Source organism: Saccopteryx bilineata, chromosome 8 (assembly GCF_036850765.1).
Source record: "Saccopteryx bilineata isolate mSacBil1 chromosome 8, mSacBil1_pri_phased_curated, whole genome shotgun sequence".
Lineage (NCBI taxonomy): Eukaryota > Metazoa > Chordata > Mammalia > Chiroptera > Emballonuridae > Saccopteryx > Saccopteryx bilineata.
Genome location: NC_089497.1, coordinates 3,203,521 through 3,219,061, shown reverse-complemented (window position 1 = coordinate 3,219,061; position 15,541 = coordinate 3,203,521).

Genomic DNA, 15,541 nt, shown 5'->3' with positions numbered 1-15,541 from the left:
ACTGCCTGGCAGTATCTGAGTGCCTCACAGCCCCAGTTCGCTTTATTATACAGACCTATGCAAATCAAGGACCCTGATACAAAGTTGCACATCCAAGGCTAAGACAGGAACTCTCCCAAGGCAAAAACAGGATACATTAGTGAAATTTACAAACATCTGAAACAAACAAAGAGTCAGAGGAAGGGCATGTATATTGCTTCCTGCAACCCAAGGAAGGAAGTGGAGTGGGTGCAAATACTCAGCATCAAAGCCAAATAAGGAGATGGAGGGGGGAGAACTTAGCCCCCTGCCAAGCCTCGAATCTATAATGGCTTTTTGCTATTAACGGTCCACAACAAATGTGAAGGTATTTTCACCACCCTATAAAATGGCGAGGCTACCATGGATGGTTTAAGGTAACTATTTGATAAGGTCCTGAGAAGGTTAGTTTGAAGCGTTGAGCGTTCCGTGGGCCGTGTGACTTGCAGTGACAAGCAGGAGGAAGCTGACGTGGCCAGACCAGGATTTCGGGTCTGGCTTCACTGACAAATGACTAGCAGGTGTCAGCCAACCTTGCCGTTCTCCACTGCAAAAGATACTATTAATGTTTTCATGTGTGCACTAAATATAGTTTAAGAGAAATAGTTACTGCAACTGAAAGGACTTTAGGAGCTTTTTAAATTTACCCTTAAAGTTATCAAAACATTTTTGTTAAACAAATGTGTGTTTACTCTCACTTTGGTTTCTGTATCATCCTTACATAAGTTTTATATAGATAATATATATATATTTTATTAATTTCTTTTTCCTTGATTGACTTTTCAAGTGCTAAATAATTTGTCAGTCAGACCTGGAGTAGATGTAGATGAATAAAGCAACACATAAAAGAACCATAACATTTTTCACAAAAAAAAAGGCGTCATTTTAAAATCTGAAAGAAACTGTAATTTTCAGTCCACAATGTCTCTTCTTCTGTTGTGACATGACCCCCATGACTAATGACAATAACCTACCAAGTAATCTCATAAGCATACTCTAATTTAGTCAAAACCTAAATTGGTTTAAAAGGAGAAAAACACATCGTTAAGTTATAATACTGACAGCAATTAAAAGGATATCAGCATGAAAAAAAAAAAATGCCAGCATGAGCTCACGACTGGGTGAGACAGAATTAGAAGCATAGCTGTAACTCTCTTTTTCACACAAAAGAGCACCGTGGATTTTCAGAAAGTGAGAATAAATTTATCACCTAAGAATCGCACTTTAAAAAACATCATAGAGATGAGATAGTCATTTCATTTTCAAAGGTTGGTGTCTATATTAGAATATACCGTGATTCATCACTTTGTCATAAAAATATTATTAATTTCTCCAAGTGGCCCATTGTTGAACGTTTAATTTGGATCGGGCATTTTGCATGTGTTAAGACATTTTTTTTTCACAAAACACCCTCGCAGGGAATGTCTGGTATAGACTCTCCTCCACCCCACCCGTCTGGAAGATGACCACAAAATGGTCCCTTGGAGGAACTGTTCCTCCATCTCATTGGCCATGGTTTGTGTCAAGGATTGACCCGAGCTCCAACTCCAAGGATGGGCGCAGCTCCAGGGATGGCGTCATCTCCTCGGTTCCTCCCACTTCCTATGAAGTGATTTCTTCAGAGAGAGGGTGGAAATGAATTAGAGCTAAAGCAACGTGGGAATGTGAATACGGGGCCTCTAGGAAGAGTGCTGCTTGTCCTCTTCTCCAGGACACTCAGCGGGAGTGTGTGAGCCCCGGCTCTCCCATCCTGACTGCCACAGGGGGCCGCTCTGAAGATACAGTCAGAGAGAACCAAGAAGTGGCGAGAAACATAACCCGGTTTAACCATTTTTAACCTACTGGATCAAAACATGCTTAGAGATCAAGTCTACACATGGAATGCCACTTCCATAAACCAGTAAACTGACCTCCTTCCTCCCTTCCTCTTCTCTATTACCTCCCTCCCTTCCTTCCCTTCCTCTTCTCTATTACCTTCCTTCCTTCCTTCCTTCCTTCCTTCCTTCCTTCCTTCCTTCCTTCCTTCCTTCCTTCCTTCCTTCCTTCCTTCTCGATTTCCTTTCTTTCCTTTCTTTCTTTCTTCCTTCCATCATTTTCCTACCTAGCCCCTCCTTTTCCTTCCTTCCTTCCTCCTTCCCTCCCTCCCTCCACCCTCCCTCCCTTCCTTTTTCTTTCTCTCTTTCTTTCTCTTTCTTTCTTTCTTTCTTTCTTTCTTTTTTCTTTCTCTTTCTTTCTTTCTCTTTCTTTTTTCCTTCTTTCTTTTTCTTTCTCTCTTTCTCTTTCTTTCTTTTCCTCTCTCCCTCCCTCCCTCCCTTCTTTCTCCTTCCTTCCTTCCTTCCTTCCTTCCTTCCTTCCTTCCTTCCTTCCTTCATTACATGTAGTTTAAATTGAATATTTTGTCACTTGCAAATGAGAGAATTGTAACAATTATAAAATGTATGTGTATACCTTTATATTGCCTGACCTGTGGTGAGGCAATGGATAAAGCATCAACCTGGAGCGCTGAGGTCACCGGTTTGAAAGCTTGGCCTCACCTGGCCAAGACACATATGAGAGTTGATACTTCCTGCTTCTCCTCCCCTTCTTTCTCTCACTCTATTTTTCTCTTTCTCCCCCTCTTCTCTCAAGTGAATAAATAGAATCTTTTTAAAAATTATTTTTTATTGTTTATTCATTTCAGAGAAGAGAGAGAGAGAGAGAGAGAGAGAAGGTGGGGAGGAGCAGGAAGCATCAACTCCCCTGTGTGCCCTGACTGGGCAAGCCCAGGGTTTTAAACCAGCGAGCCCAGCATTTCAGGTGGAGTCTTTATCCAATGCCTCACCACAGGTCAGGCAATAAATAGAATCCTTAAAAAAAAAATGTATGTATATACCTTTTTCTTCATACTGAACTTAATAAAGTTTATGTAACTTGGCTAATGGTAGAACTTATTACAAATTCTGCTCCAAGTGACTGCAAAATCTAACCGTACTTCTTTAAACCATGTAGACCTTCTGCTGTTAACAAAGCCTCATGAGAGCAAGGCTGGGGCAGAAGCTTAAATCCTCTGCTAACTGAGCCAAGTATCTTCACAACACCAATCTCTGTAAGATTCATCATAATAAAATTAAGAAATACACACGCCTTATGGAGACAGTCTAACCAATGTTTCACTTTATCTCCTTTCTCTCAACATTTTGCAACTTTACTCATTTATTTGCAAGCCCTGAAGCTATCCAGCCATCCTTTGATAGAATATCGTTTCATTTTAAAAATGAAAACATGTCCAGGTTTAGCAGATTAAAATGGCAGGTGGTCAGGCAGTTCAGTTCCTATTGCCTTTTAAATAAAACATTCTACATTGGTGCAATTCAATCTCATTTTTCTCCTCTGATACCATACCTACAACGGACCCTTGACCAACACCAGTCTAAGCTTTGTGGATCTGCTGATACAAGGATTTTGTTCAATAAGGATACAGTCAGCCCTTTGTATCCCCCTAGGTTTCGCATCTGAGAATTCAACCAAGCCTGGAATCAAACAGTATTTTTGATCCACGGTTAGGAACTTGCAGATGTCGAGGACCAAGTATGTGCACTGCTCTACGCCATTTTGGGTCAGGAACTTGAGCATCTACGGATTTGGGTATCCATATGAAGTCTTGGGACCAATCCCCCATGGATATGGAGGAACAAACTGTGGTTAAATTTTAGAAGTCTAACATTATCTGTGGATATTTCAACTGCTTGTAATCTGGCTGCCATGTTATTTAAATTTCTGATATTAAAATAAGACAAAGTGCTCATGTCTGGCAGAATACATATAACATCCCAAATCACAAACATCTATGATAATAGTCAAACAACATTGATTTTTTTTTGAAGCTTGAGATACTAAAGCAATTTTCCAGAGCCTATAATCTTTTAGCTACTTGAACTTCCAAAAATGTAACTTAGTTTTGTAATCATGCTCTCAATATTAAACTGCTGCTCATATTAGAGGAAGCCCTTGCTTAAAAAAAAAAAAAAAAGGTACAGTATTGCTTTCAATTTATTTTTTAAAAAGCAAGAATATAAAATACATGGTATTTCAGAAGAACTTAGCTGGTTTCCTGAGCTAATAATAAAGTTTCTGTGCAAGCACTGATCATTCACAAGTCACTCAAGAATCTTTTATCAGTATATTTTGTTGGTAAATTGTGCATCATATTTTGCAACAATATACTGCCATCAAATATGTTGCGATTAAAACTCTCTCCATAAAAAATAGATAAAGTGAGAAGAAATAAAATGATAACAAAAAATTTCAGACTAAGCACAATGTCTGCAAAGTTTAGCTAATACACAAAGCCATTAATGCATATAAATCAGTAAACTCTGGAAGATTTGGGCCAAAAAGCAAAAAAATAAATCTTACATTTATGGCCAGACTTTGAACATACTCTTGAAAAAAAGAACCTTCCCAAACATAAACCCAATCTTTTCAATGATTTTATGATTGACAAAAAGACAGTCTTTTCCCCTGAATCCTGGAAGGTTCTTAAAATATTTTGACATATGATACATTTATAGCTGAAAGAAGTCTCTGTCCCATATCCTCCAAAATCCCTAAAATAGAATTATTAAAAGAACACAGAGAATTGCTGAATTTATTCTTTTTTTTTTAACATACAACAGTTTATTTTTTACTATAAGAATATATTACTGATGCATCTAGACTCTAGGTCATTAAAAAATAGAAGAAAAATGTCCATAATTAATTATATATGTATACATTTAATTTTTAATATTAAAAAGCTATAAAATGATTATTTCTATTTGTATTTTGATAGTGGAATATTCAACTATGCTTTTCAACAGAAAAGTCAAAAGCTCATATATTAAACATACCATTATTTTCTTCCTCTTAGTTTAATTTGGCAATAGCAAAAAATAAAAATATTTGATTTAAGGTTGGACTATTATATTTTAGCAGATAAGAGAATAATTAAATAAATGAGGATTTTAGAATTTGAATTTGGTAAAAATTTTAATCATGATAATAATTGAGAGTATTTTTTTACAAATTTAATGTGATATTAAAGTGGCATAGTATATACATAATTGAATATGCTAAATTTTTAAACAATTGCAATGAATCATATGACTTAAATGAATATAAAAATTTAGACAGTCATAATTTCATGCCATTGTATGTGGCACCAGGGGAAAATTAATTACTTAAGTTTATTTTGTTTTCTTAACTATTTAAATAGAACCGCAGGTATATTGAATTTCCTTAATTATTTAAATAGAACCGCGGGTATATTGCGTTAAATACTTAGGCAGTTTGAGGGAACTTGCTTCGAGTAGGCCAGATATTAAACAAAACTTTTCTCTGCAGCTGGACTACTTTACTCATAATGTACAAGGAAACTACATATTTAAGTTCATTCTATGAAGATATTGGATGCCTATTTAAATGCCTTTTCCTCAAAACCTTTTTTTTTCTGTTTATTAGAGTAAATTTGTTTCTGTGCATTAGTTTATCTTCACTAAATTGCCTAAGTTAAACCTGAAGGTTTTGCATGTATGTTCTCGTAATAAGGAAAAAACATCTATTTCTTTTTCCAGAGCTGGCTGCATCTCCTCACTGTACCGTAAGCACCCAAACTTTGACTAAGGGCTCGTTTGCCTGCGTACATCAAAGCCCAATAACACTCAAACTGGAGTTTACAGCAAAGAAGCAAGGATTTGAGAGCATGCACAGTAAAATCGAAATGCATTGGGAGTATTATACTTCAATAAATTGTTAAATTAGATGAGCTAGTGGTATTCTAATCCAGAGAGTAGCCCCTGGCTAACAGACGTAGGGCGTGGAGTTGCCCAGGATAGGGCGTGTTAATCTGAAAAACTATATTCAATGTCTTATTAAAACGTTACATATTTTTTAAACAACAACCGAAAAATAACTACGGTTATTTTAAAATATGAAAAAGTAAGATATTTTTGTGGTAATATTTAGATAATAAACTCAGTTTTGTTTTGTTTTTTTCCCCCAGGGCGGCTTGTTATTTCAGATGAACATGAGATATTTAAATTTCTCAAAAAGAATGAGGATGGTTCTTCTCAGCGCAGCGCACGAAGCACCACTTTGCTTAGTGCTGGTTTCCTGGGCTGGAGTGACTGCAGACCAAACAATGATCAAATATAAAAATACATTATAGTGAAATAAACATGACAAAAACATTTGCCTCTAAAAGACGTTGTGGTAGGAGGCTTAATTCACAACTCTGATTAGATCTTGGTAGAGACCAAGTAACCTTTTATTTAGGAGGTTTTGTTTCTCAGGGAACATAACGACATTGACCAGACTCCTCTCTCAAGCCTCTGTCAGGTGCCGCCTGTCAATCAATCACTGTGAAAGTTCAGCGTCCTCCCCAGCGTAAAACACACGCTGCAAATATTCAGATACGAAGCTGCCCACGCCTTCCGTTTTTCTGCATAGTAGAAGTCAACGCTTGAAGCAATCATCCGATATACACTTTTGAAAGAAATGAAACATCCGCAGAGTATCTATGTTCATTAATTCTACATGGTAAAAATTGAACATTGGTGTTCAGTGGACAGCTTTTGGAGATTATAGCAGTGCCTGCATCCACCCCTTTCTAACAGAAAAAACAAAGTTGCCATTCCCACAATCGCTAAATACACATCCCATCTAAACCAGAACACCATGCTTATTAATAAATACAATCTTTATTTTTTATCAGCATCTCAATTACAGGGCCATCCTAATTAGGAGTCCCAGAGCAGACACGGAACACGAAACAGTGTGGTCTCCCGGGGATGCAGATACCTTTTATAACCAGTTGGTAGAGCTGCTTGAGTTTCTGTAGTCAGAAGGAAAATGCACAGTATCTTCCAGCAGTGCAGTTTAAATTCCATGATTATTTCTAATTTGTGCATTGAGAGTTGTTTCTTTATTTCCATCAAATTAAAAACTGTTATTGAAAATCCAATTTACTCTATTTTATTTCTGACTTCTGGTATTGTGCTAATTTCTATTATTTTGGTAAGGACCACATAATTTCTATGTGCTGTGTGACTAATACCTTGTAGCTGGAGATAGGTTTATTCTTATTAATTGAAAGACTGTGTCATCCATGACATGCTTTTTCTTAGTTTTAAATATTTGAAAGATATTCCTACCTATTCATTTTAAGCCACTAAAGCCATATTAAGAAGAGAGAGAGAGAGAGAGGATAATAAAAGCCAAAGTAAGGACTGGTTTACTAACAAAAAAAAGTGCTTTGTTTTTCCCTTCTAAAAGGATAGTATTATTAAAACCTTCATCGATTTTACTATATTGAAGAAATTTGAAGAATATATAAGAGTTGTTTTTGTTACTCATACAGGACTTATCCAAGGACAAGATGAGGTTATCCATAAATACAAAGTTGCATTCTATATTTATTATGCCATGTTGTTCATTTAACATTCTCTAAAATTTCTTTTGTTAATTTTCCTTATTTTAAGGCCATACAGTTTAACATCTTCCTAGATAGTGAACCTTCTTTAAAAATGTTACTTCCATGCTAACAACAAGAAAAATAAATAACATGCAAAAGCAGACATTTTCTTGAAGCCCTCTAGGGGTTCAGGTTCAGAACAGGTGTCCTGAAATCAAGGACAAGAGGCTCTTCAACACCAGGTTGAACTGACCCATCCGTGACAGCCATGAAGAAGAAGGTACTGGGGACACTTAAGACATTGGAAAGAGCCTGACCTGGTGGTGGCGCAGTGGATAGGGCATTGGACTGGGACGCAGAGGACCCAGGTTCGAGACCCCGAGGTTGCCAGCTTGAGTGTGGGCTAGGCTCACCAGCTTGAACCCAAGGTCACTGGCTTGAGCAAGGGGTCACTCGGTCTGCTGTAGCCTCATGGTCAAGGCACATATGAGAAAGTAATCAATGAACAACTAAGGTGCTGCAACAAAGAATTGATGCTTCTCATCTTTCTGCCTTCCTGTCTGTCTGTCCCTCTCTCTGTCTTTCTCTGTCTCTGTCAAAAAACAAACAAACAAAAATAAAAACAAGTTGTGAAGAAATCAGACCAGATCTGATTACTGGTAATGAATTGCATATGGTCAAGTCTGGGCTGTGCTAGAGCACAGAACCCCCCAGGGCTGCAGACAGAGAGGGACCGGCCCCTCTGTGGGATCCAGCCCCTCCTCTGGCTGCTAAAGGGCTGGGGTGCTAAGGAAGGATGAAGTCAATGCAGCTTCCCTTCCTGGTGCAGACATGGGCTGTCCAAATATTTGAAGATTAGAGACCAAGATCAGGAATATCAACGTGATACAGAAACAACACAAAAAACGGTGGTGCCTATTGACAAAATGAACGGTGTGTTCTACTTTGGGGAGGATCCAAATCTTTGTCACTTTTTTTTCTTAACAACTTGCTGAGGTCCAGCTTCTGTGTCTCAACCTCCAGAAAGGCAAAACTCGTAAGGTTTCAGTAGGGGGAAAAGCTGGGTGGGAAGCAGATTGATGTTGACACGAAAAGTAGACATCGATTTCAAAAGAAGCACACACAGGTCGCCGTCTCTCCCCGGGAGGTCTTCTGCCACCGAGAGGATCGAGTGTCATAAACTCTCACGTGCCTTCCCGTCGTGATGTTCGCATGGGTAGTTCGTGCATCTGTTAGCTAGCAAACGCACCCGGAAGGAAAGCTGGTCTTCAAGGGCGTAGTGGAAGAGGTGTCCGCGGAAACGAGGAGTAACTATCCTCGGATGAGGTCTAGAGAAACGCTCATCTAGTGACGTGTTCACATTGCCGCTCACCGTCCGGACTTCGTGAGCCAAGGGCCAAGATTCGAAAAGGATTGAAGAGCAAATAAGCCTGAAACTTAGTGACGGTGAATTACTCTGGAGAGACAGAAGACCTCTTTTCCTGGGTTCACTTGCTTTCATTCTCGAATGGTGAGGCTGGGAACCTTCTCTTCCTTCTCCTCTTCCCTCCCTGCATATTTGTTCATATTACAGAGCTAACACTGTTTCTATCTATCTATCTATCTATCTATCTATCTATCTATCTATCATCTATCTATCTATCTATCTATCTATCATCCATCCATCCATCTATCCACCTACTTACCTACCTACTTACTTACCTACCCACCTACCTACCTACTTACCTACTTATCTACCTACCTACCTATCTACCTACTTGCTTACCTACCTACCTACCTATCTTCCTACCTACCTACCTACCTGCCTGCCTGCCTACCTATCTGCCTACCTACCTACCTACCTATCTGCCTATCTACCTACCTATCTATCTATTTACTTACCTACCTACCTACCTATCAACATACCTATCTATCTATTTACTTACCTACCTACCTATCAACATACCTATCTATCTATTTACTTACCTACCTACCTATCAACATATCTATCTGCCTATCTACCTACTTACCTACCTACTTATCTACCTACCTACCTACCTACTTACTTACCTACCTACCTATCTACCTATCTATCTATCTACTTACCTACCTACCTACCTACCTATCTGCCTACCTACCTACTTACCCACCTACCTACCTACCTATCTGCCTATCTACCTACCTACCTACCTACCGACCGACCTATATCTCCCCTAAAACCTAAGGAAAAAGGGGCAAACCCAATATGTTATCATCTCCAAGTCTCACCACCTCAGTGTTGTCCTCCCATGTGGCAATCCTGTGGCACACGCAGGGTGACGCAAGGTCCTTACACCCCATGGGAACTGGGGCTTTGGGAACTGACACCGAGATCCTCTGTGAGTGATAAATCTATCTGTTCCCGATGCGGGGATGTTATGTTTCCTGTAGCGGACAATTAGTGGGTTCTCGATGAAGGGCATCAGAGAGAAGGGCTCAGAATGGTGGCTCTCAAATTCTGCTCTGTAAAGATCTTGCTTCTCGGCGACAGCGCCATGCAAGCCAATGCCTTGACATGTTCTGACCGATATTTCTCAAATCTTGCATAATTGTATCCAAGATATTTCCACTCTTGAGCTGCCCGGCCACACCCATGTAACACTCCTCTGGTCTAAGTGCTGCATCTTCTCTGCCATTTGGAGGGCTGGAGACTCTGTGCATACGTCTTGTATAATTTTGGTTTGAAATCAGGAAAAAGTAAACACCTTTCTAAAGCTACTAAACAGAAGTGGCCTTCTTGGGTTTTGCTGGGGTTCTGAGGTATTCTATTCTCCTCCCTACTCAGAACAGTCTTTGTCAGAATGTTTCTTTTTACTTCTGGCTTTCTAGAGGTGGACACACTGACTGACTGATTCTTGTGTCGTTTTTATACACCCCTCTGGGTAAGCTAATTTATTCCTGTCTCCAATTCTGTTACATTCTTGACAACAACATTTGCCAAAGCTTTCATTAAAATAGAATTAATTTACAAGATGAAGTAACTAGTTCGGGTAGGGAGCATCAAGAAAGAAATATACATAGCACAGACTAGATTATAAAAATACTTTATGAAATCTAAAAATAAATCTAATAATATTAGGTTCACACCAAATTACATATTTGGATAATTACAATGAGGAAGATGACATGTTTTAACCATGTCACACTGGTGAAATTAATTTTACAAACTTAATCATCACACTTCACCATACTTAGATATGTATTTAAGTGTACAAATGCAAGTTGCCCCTTAATTTTGATTTGAGCAAATTGAACTGTAACACTAGAGTTTTTAGAACTTGTAAGCACAGACCTCACACATCCTAGATTCCCTAAATATTGGTGGCATGTACAAAGTTTAAAAAAACTGTACTTAATATTCAAGAATGCTGTTACTATCTGTGTCAACAAAGAGGTCCCTCATGCTTGAATGATTCTGCTTACTTCGGGAAGCAAAGTCTTTCGTAATGTGACTATAGCACTTTCATGAGTCCTATTTCAAGTCTTGGTCCCCCAAAGAGTAAACAATTCTTATTATGCTGTTTGCATGTGGTCTGATCACCCTCTCTGCATACTTCACACGAACTTCTACTTGGGACAAAGATATCTGCAACTTTGCTCAGAGAACGAATCGTGAGTTGGAAAGTCTAACCTGTAGACCCAACACTACAAATGTAACAGAGAATAGGGAGTGACAATAGTGACAGGCGTGCTTTTTCTTCCTTTTTTTTTAGGGGAGAGGAAGGGAGATAGTGAGGCAGACTCCAACATGAACCCCTACTGGGATCTATCCAGCAACCCTATCTGGGGCCAATGCTTGAGTACTGAGCTATCTTTAGCACCTGAGGCTGTCATGCTCCAATGAAGCTATCCTCAGCTCCTGGGGTCACGTTTTAAACAGTCCAGCCACTGGCTGTGGGAACAGAAGAGAGAGAGGGAGGGGAAAAGAAACAGATGGTTGATTCTCCTGCGTGCTCTGACCAGGAATCAAACCCAGGACATCCAGACACTGGGCTGAAACCCTATCCACTGAACAACCAGCCAGGGCTGATTTTTCTTCTTCATTTTGCAAATGCACTTACCAGTATAAGAGTGGTTAGATAATCAGATACATTTTGAAAGTTGTATCTGGATCTGCCCATGATACCTCTTCTTCATTCCTGGAGCAAGACGATACATTTAAAGACATAATTAAAAAAAAAAGAAAAAAGAAAAACTGTAATGCCAAGTTGTGTGTATGAAAAGTTTCTTTTTTTTCTTTTTTCTTTGCCATATCATGAGCCCATGGCAGGGCTGTTATTACAGTTTGTTTAAGCATTTACCTGTCAAACAATATCTGAACTGTCTCTAGTTTTTGGATCTTACAAATAGAGGTGCTATAAGCATCTTTTTTCCCCCAAAAATGTCTGTAACACATGCAACAAAGGTCCCTTTGTTTATTTTCAGTGGGCAGGTCGAGGTTCGAGGAACAAAAGCAGAGATGAGGAGACACACAGCTCCAGCCAGATCAAAACATCTGGCTGTGCCTTCACCTGATGTAACAGAAAGAGAGAGATGATAGAAGCGGACAGGAAGCCAGTCCCGGGGTCACAGCAAGAAGGACGCTCAGCAGGACCCAGGGCTGCGGGCAGACGACGACGGCCGGTGCCGAGGCGCCGCGGGAAGAGAAAGGGGAAGTTCCACACTCCGTCCCCTCTCCCTTGTTAAACAGCGGTTTCCCGCCGGAGCCTCCACATGGCTAAACCCAGGCAGAGTCCAGAGGAGACAGGAGGCAGAGCACAGTCCGTGAGGGCCGGTTCCCGAGCTGAGCAGGGTCAGCGTGGAGGGAGAAAAGACCTCCGTGAGCAAAGAGCAATGAACCAAGAGACTTCCTACTATCCCGCGGGCGGTTTCAGCAGCCGCACACAATTCTAACGCCTCCTAACTAACACAGGGGACAAACGCCATGCTCAGCGGTGTGATCAGTATGCTCAGAGGCAACAAAGGAGTGAGTAGTAACTCTGTCAACCTGAGTTCGAGAATGTTTCAGACAGCCTGACCAGGCGGTGGCGCAGTGGATAGAGCCTCAGCCGGGGATGCTGAGGACCCAGGTTGGAAACCCCGAGGTCGCAGGCTTGAACGTGGGAACATAGCCGTGACTCCGTGGTTGCTGGCTTGAGCACAAGGTCGCTGGCTCGAGCAAGGGGTCATTGGCTCAGCTGAAGCCCCTCAGTCAAGAAACATGAGATAAAGCAATCAATGAACAACTAAGGTGCCACCCCAAAGAATTGATGCTTCTCCTCTCTCTCACTTCCTGTCTGTCTGTCCCTGACTCTCTCTATTAAAAAAAAAAAATGTTTCAGAGAGTAAACACTGGATGCTGAAAGAGTAAAATAATTTGAGCAGAGGAACATTCACGGCATTATTTAATGAACAGTTAGTTTTTCTTGCACATATAATTAATAGAATAAAAGAGTGTTTAGGAAGAGGAAGTGGCAAGACACGAGGCCACAAGAGTATGTGCAGCTTAGATTTTTCTAAAGGTTTTGGACTAATTCTGTTATTAATAAGGGAATTAATAAGAGGGTAGAGACAGCAGACATGAACAGATATTAAGATGATATGAGAGGCAGTGAGCATGACCTTAGGCAAATAGAACGTTCTGATGTCTTGTAGGAAATTATGTAGAATTAAATTCATTTCATTTTTCTTTGTATTCATGCAGAGGTAGTATATTATAGTCTATCACATGGCAGGCGCTAGATCCATTCTGATGAGAACAGGGATAAATCCAGATTCTGAGGGGCCTGTGGCAGGTAGATAATTTGGTAAACTAACATTAAAGACAAGGAATAAAAATCACAAATATATATATTTCTTTCATATATATACATGATTTGAGAAGCAGTCATGCATTTAGTTACCTGGCTCTGAAGTCTAACCCTCATTAAACTTCTTAATAAACCTGCCTCTGTTTTTAGATTGGATAAATGGATGCTGGCATATGTATATACAATTCCAATAAAAGTGAAGTTTATAATACAGAAAATAAAACACTGTGTAAGCAAAAGAAAAAAAACCCATGAAAATAAAATAAAATGTAAGCATCGACATTTTTCTTATTGTTGGAGCCGGGGAAAGAGTAGAAAGTGGTTGAATGTTTAGGTCCATGGTTGGGCGCCGATAAGTTCATTGATTTCAAAGATGTTTATGAATGTTCTTAGTGCACCAGGAATTAGGCTAGAAAATACGGGGAGGGGGGACAGGGGGAATGTAGCCAATGCCTTCTAGACTAGAGAGCCCGTGAGGATGGGAGACAGAACCTGAGCTTACCCGCTGTGGTCAGTACAGGAAACTGCGCTCGGAGGGTTCAGAGAAGATTTGTCCCTCTAGGCTTGGGGTCTCCACGGTGGGACGTAAAGTAAGCTCTCACACAGGACGTGTAAGCCAGAGCTCCGTCACCTGGGAATCGATCGGATCACCCTGGCATTGGGGAAAAGCCTTTCTTAGCTGCATGCTGCAGGGTGGATTGATGATAACCACAGGCAGCGAAGCTACTGCAGAAAAAAGAAAAGAGAAAAGGTTGTGGGAAAGGAAATAATCCATTAATCACAGGTGGACCTCCAAGATGGACAATGTATCTCGAAGCAGGAAACAAAAAAAAAACTCGTCGGCAGAATAAAATTGAACTCGGTTCTGGACGGTTGGACAACGACGGGTCTGAAAGAGAGGAAAGGAGGGGTCCCCGGTTAGGGGACGAGCGGGGTGTCTGATGATGATGCCTCTCACCGAAGCACAGCCTGTGGAAGTCTTCGGAGGAGCCTGAGCTGACGTCTGTGACCTTCCCGCAGACAGTGAACGGGCCGGGGCTGGAGCTGGTGGGCAGGACCAGGGCTCAAGGCGGGGACGTGGGGGATAGATTTATTCATGCAGGGCAATCGGAGCTCTAAGCACGAGAGAGACCTCGGGTAGAAGTCAGACCACCTGCGGTGGGAACGAGGGGCAGGACCCGACTCTGACCAAGAGCGGCTTGAACACCAGGAGCGCTCACGTGGTTCCCGGGGGACCTCAGGCCCCCTCGTCCCTGGCTGGGTGGGTGGGTGCTGCATCGCCAACCCGCAGGTCCCCGGAAACCCCGGCTTCGGCCGAGGAGCCTGCCGTCGCACAGTCACTCAGCAGCTCCGTGGCGTGCAGGGAAGCGCACGTTTCTTGGCTCGGGCGGCGTGGGTGAGGACGCGGGTGGGTCTGGGCGGCGCTGCTGTGCTGAGAAGGGCAGGCCGGGCTGGGCTCCTCTGCAGCCTCGCTGAGCCCCAAACCCCGGTGGCTGTGCCGCTCTTGGACGTCCTTGCACTGGTTTCCCGGCAGCCCCGGGCCCAGCTGAGAGGAAGGGTCTCAGCGGGGGAAGAGACCCGATCACCCTGTGTTTCACATCAGGACCCGTCCTCAGAGGCCTTGCAATCTCACTGTTCCCATCGGCGCTCTGGGAAGCCTTCGACCACACCCAGGTGGCAGCAGGAAGGAAGTCACCCCGTGTGGGGAGTGACCGCAGTAACAGGCGCTGGTTCTAGTATTGGGATCTGAAATATTGCTGTGTCCATTTTGGGGGGGTGGACAATTTACAACAGCCTGGATTATCCCAGTTTCTTTCTTTCTTTCTTTCTATCTATCTATCTATCTATCTATCTATCATCTATCTATCTATCATCTATCTATCTATCTATTTATCATCTATCTATCATCTATTTATCTATCTATCCTCTATCTATTATCTATCTATCTATCTATCTATCTATCTATCATCTATCTATCTATCACCTATCATCTATCTATCTATCTATCTATCTCTCCATCTATTGTCATTGCTAAGGTGTGACCCTTATCCTCATGGTGCAAACTTTCGCCTTTCATCCAGGTATTAGGAAATTCCTGAAAGCCGGCACAGAACATGTGAATTTTCTTTTATTGTTAACACCCCACTGGCCGGAAGACAGGCACGTCTTCAACACAGAGCTCAGAGAGAAGTGGGGGAAAGTATTATTCTGGGTGGCCCATTTTTTTTTTCCAAATAAAAATCAAGACACACAGGAAACAAACAGTTAGCAATCTCTCCCAGGAGAG